The sequence below is a fragment of the Pagrus major genome, chromosome 13, assembly GCF_040436345.1.
Source record: "Pagrus major chromosome 13, Pma_NU_1.0".
NCBI classification, from domain to species: domain Eukaryota; kingdom Metazoa; phylum Chordata; class Actinopteri; order Spariformes; family Sparidae; genus Pagrus; species Pagrus major.
Window position 1 is genome coordinate 18346852 of NC_133227.1, and position 8149 is coordinate 18355000.

Consider the following 8149-nt stretch of genomic DNA (forward strand, 5'->3'; position numbering starts at 1 on the left):
GACGGACCGGGGCCTCCGCCAGACATTCCCAGTTCACCGTCACTACTCGTTTGGGTTTCCCAGGTCTGTCCGGCAGCCTCCCCCGCCACCTGATCCAACTCACCACCAGGTGGTGATCAGTTGACAGCTCCGCTCCTCTCTTCACCCGAGTGTCCAAGACATACGGCCGAAGGTCCGATGATACGACCACAAAGTCTATCATTGACCTTCGGCCTAAGGTGGCCTGGTACCAGGTACACCCTATGCTCGAACATGGTGTTTGTTATGACTAGCAGAAGTCCAATAACAAAACCCCATTCGGGTTCAGATCGGGCAGGCCGTTCCTCCCAATCACGCCTCCAAGTTTCCCCATCATCACCCACGTGAGCGTTAAAGTCCCCCAGAAGAACTATGGAGTCCCCAGGTGGAGCCCCTTCCAGGACACCACCCAAGGACTCCAAGAAGGCCGGGTATTCTGAGCTGCTGTTCGGTGCATATGCACAAACAACAGTCAGAGCCTTCCCCCCAGTGACCTGCAGTCGCATGGAGGCAACCCTCTCGTCCCTCGGGGCGAACTCCAACACAGCGGCACTCAGCCGGGGGCTTGTGAGTATCCCCACACCCGCTCGGCGCCTCTCACCCTGGGCAACTCCAGAAAAGGAGAGAGTCCAGCCACTCTCAACGAGTTTGGTTCCAGAACCGGTGCTGTGTGTGGAGGTGAGCCCAACTATATCTAGTTGGTACCGCTCTACCTCCCGCACCAGCTCCTGTTCCTTCCCCACCAGAGAGGTGACATTCCACGTACCGAGAGCTAGTCTGCAAAGCCGGGGGTCAAGACGCCCAGGTCCCCCCCGTCGCCCGCTGCCTGATGTACATTGCACCTGTCCCCATCGCTCTCCCCTGCTGGTGGTGAGTCCACAGGGGCGCAGCCCCACATTGTTTCTTCGGGCTGAGCCAGATGCTCGCTGGCGAGCTCCACCCCCGGGTCTGGCTCCAGGGGAGGGCCCCGGTGCCCCTATACCAGGCGAGGTACTCTTTGCCTGTAGCTGCCGATTCATAGGGTCATCTTGAAGTAACACAGTAACACTTTATTTCTCATATGCAAAACAATTGTAGTAATGCAGTTACCATGAAAAAAAATCACAAGTAAAATGAGAAATGAAAAAAATAATCTATTTTCCACCAAAATACCAACAACTTGCCTCAACTCACTGCCTCATTTAAAAAAATCCAGCACCTGTTGCGTCTCTATTACAACTTGTGCATCATGTGCTCAGCACCAAAATATCACACAAACTGTTGGAAGGCTGCTTGTGCTGGTCATTACTTACTGATTGATGTAGAGATAAGACAAATTTCATGACATCACAAATTGTTTTTCCTTCCAACTTTCTGTCGTGTATATAGCCAATACTGCACGGTTCAGTACTGAATTGCATCTCTGTCATTAATGATCACTGACCTAATCAGAATCAACACATAAAAATTACACATAGGCACACAAAACAAAACACATGCTTAAGTTTTAGGGCTACATGCATAATCTAACAAAGACCAAGCAATTAACAAGTTTGTTTATTGTAATGACAATATGTGTTGTGTGAGAAAAGTAGCAGCACTTTACAACAGTTGAAGAAACGTTTATGCTAGTATTGTCAGCCATAAAGTTTGTAGATAAAATAATTTTGTAGTATAATAGCTGGGTGTTGTGTTTGTTGCTATAGAAAATAAATAAAAAGTCCTGGTTTATGCCATGTAGTTAAACAGCCTCCTTCATTCCTCACAGCTAAGTTGGTCCGGTAACGGTAACATGTTAATCAGAGGATCCGATTACTGATCAGGAAATATTTTGTTTTCTTCAGTTATTAGGGCCCGAGCAGGGAACCTGCAAGGCCCTATTGTATTTGCAGGCCTGAATATGCGCCAAAACTCACAAAACTTTGCACAGACGTTGCATCTGGCGAAAAATTTTATAATCTATGGTTGTCGTAAATGTCCACCACTAGGTGGCGCTATTATCAAGGAAAGTGCGTTTTGGCTTATAACTCCCATATACTTTGTAGCACATTCAAAATCTTATATCCACGCGTTCCCTGAATTGTGTTGAATCTCGTGATGTATGTCTCGCCCATTTCTGCCTCCATTTTGTTTCACAAACTCGCGAAATGTCGCAAACCTACTTTTTCATACTCCTCCCAGGCATTTCACCAATTTGCACCAAACTTTGGACACAGCATCTGTGGACACTCCTGACAAACAGTTATTAAAAGAATTTTGATATTCCATAGAATACTCAAGTTATTAAATAACAACTTCCTGTAGATTTGGTTCAAAACAGCAAGTGTTGCATATCTCCACATTGGTGTCTCCCAATGACATGAAACTCAGGATACTACTTCCCCATCAGACCCCAAGGCTCTGTGCTAAATTTTGACAGATGACCACTAGGTGGCGCTTTTTTAAATTGAATTATTTTATATCTCCACATCGGTTGCTCAGATTAATAGAAACTTGGTAGAATTATTGTCAATGGCCTCCTGAGGATAGCTGATGAAGGTTTTACCAATCCACCACTAGGTGGCACTCTGGTGGCAGTCTAATTTTATATTTGGCACTGTGCCCACACCATAACAATTATGTAAATGAAATTCATAGAGGTAGAGTATAGACTGGGCCCTGTAACTCACACACCAAAAATGACCAGCAGGTGGTGCTATTATCAAGACAAAAGTGTTTTTGCCCAATAACTCCCACATAATATGTCGCACAGTTTTAAAACGTATATCTGAGTGTTCCCTGAATTGAGCTGAATTGTGTGATGTAGGCCACGCCCACTTTCTCAGTACATGTCCATTCGTAAATTTGCAAAATGTCGCAAACCTACTTTTTTTAACTCCTCCCAGGCAATTTCACCGATTTGCACCAAACTTTGCACACAGCACCTGTGGACCCTCATGACAAAAAGTCCAAAAATGCCCAAAATATAGAATAACAATTTCTTGCAGTCCCATTACCACAAAACTTTTGCTAATTGTGTTCCATGGCACGATGACGGTTTGTGCAAAATTCGGTGCAACTCGGCCAATAGGTGGTGCTTTTATTGCTAAATGACGAAAGAACAGCTTGACTGCCTTCACATTTGATTCCTCAACGGAAGTTGTTGCATGAACAAGCCCTGACGCGCGTGGACTGCGAGGGCCCGTTCATCACTGCTTGCAGTTTTAATTGTATTTTGCTTTTCTTCTCTTCTCCTAACATTATCTGCCCACGTTAGGAGCAAATCAAACTGAACTCCCAACAAAAATGTAAATGTTCTAATCCTTATACAGTTCCCCTATATTGTAACATCTAGTGCTGATTCAGTTCCTGTTGCTATGGTTTAGCAGCCTCCTCCCCTCTTTCCCAACACTATGTATTTTAGATAATTTTGCTTTTCCAGTACCCTATGGAATATCCTGTTTCTTGAAAGTAGCACACCCTCCTCCTCCCCCATGATTCCCATCCTTCCTTATCACTGTGTATCCATGCAACACAAAGTCTAAAGTTGGTTTAAGCCATCCTGAATACACTATACCTGGTTTAACAACCATACCTTTAATGTAATGCTTGAATTCTTGACCATTGGCCAATAAATTCCTTGCATTCCACTGGAGGAGAAATACCATGATAAAAATGAACCAACCCATGTTGTTTCCTGGCTTGACTGATTAGCAAGGTTCTCCCTCACCTCTTCTAATATCAGTCCCATAAATGCTACATCATTCACCGCTGACTACCAACTGAATTTAGTCATTTTTTGACTTTATTTCAGCTGTACTGTTGATTACTTTAGTTTGAGTGCACTCTCAAGTTGTTCCTCATTTGCACAGCTCACCATAGAATGCCACCATGTAGGATCTTTGCATACTTTGTCTCCCCTGCCTTTTTGCCAGAGTTGTTGTTAGCACAAACAGGCTGAGTAGGGTATAACTGTAGTAGTGGAGGCTGCACCTTTAGGACCACACTTTCAGGACCACATTTCTAGGACCCTAGATTTTCACCACAGCGCCACCTACCGAATTGGACAACCCTTTTGGAGATAGAGGGTAAGATGTACGTAGGCATGTAGACGAGAGTAAGATGTACAACAAATAAGTATGAGTACTAAAGGTGAATAAAGTTTTATTTGTTTTTATTGTGTGATTCAAGTGGTAAGTGGTGCTATTACCTTCTTCACAATCTGAGGTTTGAATATTGAATTTTCTCTCTCTCTCTCTCTGAGTCATTGAGGCCTGATGGACTGGAGATTGGATTCAGCTGACTTATAACTTCTGTTCACATTGTTTTCTTTTGTATTGTTCCTTGGTATTGTTAATTGTTTCTAAGATTGTTGCTTATTGTTTTTCGCATGTGGTTTAATATATATCTTTAATCTGCACCAAAAGCCATCCTTGTGTCTTTTTGGCCATTTTGTCACCATTTAATCATGAAAACTGTGTTTTGGAATACATTTGTTACTGAAGTGGATATAATGGACATTTGAGAATAAAACAGTTTTTGTTGGAGTGTGATGCACTATTGCTACACTCAAGACACTTTATTGGTGAGTTGGCAAAAAATTGTACACGTAGTTTGTTTTTCTGTTTGTTGATTGTACCTTGCTGATATAGTTTTATCTTGAAATAGTTTGCATGAATAGAATCATTAGAATCTAAGCTTTCTTACAATGTATGACATGACTACGTACCTAAATGGCTGTGTTTGTAATGTTTGGTGAACTAGTTGGACAGCCCCTTTCCTGTTAACAGGATAAACACAACATGAATTAACAGTCCCAGCATCCAACTTACTACTCATGCTACTTTGTTGGCCTAAAATGTGTTGTCACACAGTTTCTCTTGACTGTCCCTCCATATATCAACATTAGTCCACATAAGTTGAACATGTTCTACAGCTAAAACAACATGGCCTAATTTGCAATAATGCAGTCTGTAGTAAAATCCAGCAGTTTAGGAATAAAATACACACACACACACACACACACACACACACACACACACACACACACACACACATTTCAATATAGGTTTGGAGTTGTGGGGACATGTCAGTCAAAAATAAAGTTATTCCACTTCTTGTGCGTCTCTCTTAGCTTTGTATTGGCCCTCAAAGCATTCTGAAGTAAAATGGTAAGCACAAGAGAGCAGTATGAGCAGTGTCATGTTGTGAACCTTTCATTCAAAGGAACACATTAACTGAAGCACAACCTGAAATAATCTGTTCTCTAGTCATTTCAATTGAGCTCCCAGTCAGTTGTGAGTGAACGTGCAGGGATACACTCCACTAACTCACTGATTCAAGTGATTCCTTCTCAGAAGGAATGTGGTGTAAATAAACAGCTAACTTGGGTTGCTAACATTTAGCTGCATGATTCAGCAACATTGGTCTTGGTCTGAAATTGAGATATATGGCTTTAGATTAGTGATGTGCGAGTCATGAATGAATCGTTCAAAACTTGAGATTCTTTTTACTGACTCGGGAGTTACGAGTCATTGTCTCCATTAACTCGTTCACTGACTCACTGCTGCTACTGCCAGCTAACTCCAAAGAGGAGACATGCCACACAACTGTTTGTGTTTTTTTTTACAATTGCGTAAATGTATCAAGCTAATTGCTGTATTAGCTCCGTGGCTGAAGCAACGGCTCTGGTCATTATTTCAAATCAACTCCCCTGTCTCCTCTCCTTTCTGCCCCGAGCTGAGCTATATTACAGGCTGATATAGAAAAAGAACGATTGACTGACCCAGTAGCTCCAGCTCACTCACTCTCCCTCCCAGCTCGTAGAGCCCTTCCCTTACCCGTGAAACTCGTTGCTCCGCACCGTTCAGGACTCGGTAGCTGCAACTCGTAGCTCACAGCTAACTCGCTCTCCCTCCCAGCTCGTAGAGCCCCTCCTTACCCGAGAAACTCGCTGCTCTGCACCGTTCAGGACTCAGCATCTCAGACTCACAGTTCACAGGCAGCTCACAGCTCACTCGCTCTCCCTCCAGGCTAGTAGAGCCCCTCCCTTACCTGAGAAACTTGCATTCCGTGGCGCACACTCACACTGGGTGACTGACTCAAGTGACTCGAAAACCCAATTCACTTTAGTGAGTGACTCATACAAACTTGAGTCAGTAAAAGGAATCAAGTATACCATCACTGCTTTAGATTGGTATTATATACAAAGGCTAATATTTAAAGTTGCTTTGCACTATGTTGTGCACGCACATTACTGTTTTAAAAGGACGGGAGTAAGGATGCATTCACTGAACAGAGTGTAATAGTAGTTTACAATGCGTGGTGAAACCTGCCATGCAATATAAAAAAGCAGGAGAGCCTGAGACTCAGATTCCTTCACTTTATGTGTATGTTGCCTGTTCAGTACGTTCATGGAACTTATTACACAATGAATGTGAGGCCTCAATGAGGCAGAGTCCCTCAAGCCCACCGTTCTCCCTCTCCTCCTCTCTAATTTCTTTAAGTCTAGAAGTAGAAAGAAGTACCAAATATTGTACCTAATAATTAGTTTTTTAATGAAAGTATGTATGTTTCTGTTTGTACTTAGAGATACTGTATCTGCTTTATTTTACTGTTTCACCATGTTCGCTCTCAGCTGTTTCAGGAGTCATTTACTGCTGGTAAAAATCCAACATTTCCTAGTTTTGCTGCTTGATGATAAAACTTTTAAATATCAAAATAACGAGGAACTTTTATTGTGAAGAATTTACAGGGAATAAAATGTGTTACATGCTGAATAGCTGAGCTTGTTTGAGGCTGTTCTTTAATAATACTGCAGCAAGGAATAGGGGAGGTGCAGACAACAAGCTCTTACTGCACCTTTGCAAACAGCTCGCCCCAACAGGTCTGTAACATTACAGCATGTAATAAATCACATGTCACCTGCTGTAATAAAACACACCACATCTGCTTTAATAAATCATGTCACCTGCTGTAATAAATCACGTCACCTGCTGTAATAAATCACGTCATCTGCTGTAATTCACTTCATGTGATTAGTAGGGATGCAACGGTAGAGTTTTCCCACAGTTCGGTATGCATCACAGTTTTTGGGCCACGGTAACGGTATGGTTTCAATATCTTAATATAAAACTACTCACACAAGCAAAGGCAATATTGCATGTAAAAATAATTAAAAGCAGATATAGTCAAACCACAAACCTTATTAAAAAAATTTAACACTTATCTTAATTGCCTTCCATAAAAAACATATGCAGTATCCAATCAAGTTAAACAGCAAACATTATTGTAGTATTGTATTGTACTGTAGTGTATTGTATTGTTTGCCTTTGTGTATTGAACCTAACAGGGCGTATTGAACGGTTCGATAAAATATTGAATATTGTTGCATACCTAGTGATTAGTCATGTAAAAGCTATGCATGCTTTATTTTGCATTGCTATTTCATAATTTATAGATACATATGTTGTTGTTATTTGTCTTTGTTTGAGGTGAGCTGAGGGCTGAGGTTTGCCCTGTAATGAACTTACGACTTATCCAGGGTATACCCTGCCGTCGCCCAATGTCCCACTCCCACGTCCTGCAGGCAAGGCAGCCCATCTGTGATTTTTATCTGAAGCATCACAAATGCGCCGGAAACAGTTGTAACAGAAGAGAACAACAATAGACCCATTGTGAAAGAAGCATCTGTAAAACAGTGACTATTTGCTATGAAATAATAACTTCAGATCATTCAATGATGTCAATTTGATATTTAATGTTATTCCATCACAAATATACTGAAATAATACATAATAATATAAAAGTAAATAAGTAAAAGTAGAAATCTAGCAAAAAATGTGGAAATAATACTAGTACTGGTAATACAACTAATTCCATTGTAACAAATTGACATATGCTGGTATACTAACATTACTACCATTGTAAGAGTATGTGGTTTATTTTTTTTTTATTTTTTTTATTTCTTACAAATAATAGATAAATGCTAAATCATGTTATGGGGCAAGGCTCAGATGCTGATCTGAGTGATGACGATGACAAAATAACTGATCCTGATTATCACCCCACACAAGCAGAAGTGACTGGAGACCGTTCTTTTGAATCCCTGGATGATGAAGAGGTTGCCTCAACAAGCTCTACACAGCAGCCTTGTAAGAAGAGCTGAATGGTG